This window comes from Cariama cristata, unplaced genomic scaffold (assembly GCF_000690535.1).
Source record: "Cariama cristata isolate BGI_N322 unplaced genomic scaffold, ASM69053v1 scaffold6397, whole genome shotgun sequence".
NCBI lineage: Eukaryota > Metazoa > Chordata > Aves > Cariamiformes > Cariamidae > Cariama > Cariama cristata.
The window spans coordinates 152,049-153,029 of NW_009624836.1; positions in this window are offsets into that span (position 1 = coordinate 152,049).

The window sequence follows — 981 nt, forward strand, 5'->3', positions numbered from 1 at the left end:
CCTCTCCCTACCCCACAATTCATCCTTTTTTTACCTATCCCACCACAGCTAATAGTCAAATAACTGAAAAAAGAAGTAGTGAAACACTTTATTCTCCCCCTCTGCCCTGAGAGGATTGTTCAGATCAAGTAAGACATCTGAACCATTTGCTTTATAATTTGCAAAGATTAAGACTATTTCACAATAACCATTCAGTTCTGATGCTCTCCTGCACTGCTAAACAATTCGCCATCGCATTTTGGCAGGAACTTTGCAGCATACTTGCCGTGGAACAAAACAAGCTACAGTCTCTGTATCCGAAACATCAAATCGCACACAGCTGTCTAACATTGTTCTGACTAGGTCAGTCACAAATTGGGCTCCAGCACTCTTCTTCTGTTGAACTCAGTCTCATCTCACGTGCTTGTACAGCATCCTAGATCCTCTGTAAGTGGGGGTAGGCCAGCAAGGATCCGAGGTTTTAGGTGATAAATGACTGCTTTGTTTTTAGGCTAGCAACAGGAAGAATTCTGTATTATTTCAAAACTGTCTCCGAAACTATGGATTTGCAACTTCCCATGCTATGGCTGAGAAAGTCTCAGAAACCTAGGTATTTTATAGAATTTCACAATAGTTTAAAAGTTTAGATTTACTACAAAATTGTATATTTTTATATAAAACTATGTTGTAAGGTGGAGCTAAAACTTAAGAAAAAACAATAACTGATTTACTGCTGCAGTAACTCAGTTTCTCCATGGTAAGAAAAGCAACGAGCAGCTGCAGTTGCTGGGAAAAGCATTTACATTAGTCAGAAAACCAACAACTATCTTTGAAGTCAGCGGCAGCTCAAGCTTCTACAGGTCATAGGAAGTAGTATTTAACTCCTCCCTACTTATTACAGGCTGTTCTTCCTTCTCCAGCCTGGAAAAACTGAGCAATTAAAGCTAGTTAACTGTTCAGAAGGGTCACAAAGACAACTGTCCTGGTTTGGCTAAAACAGGG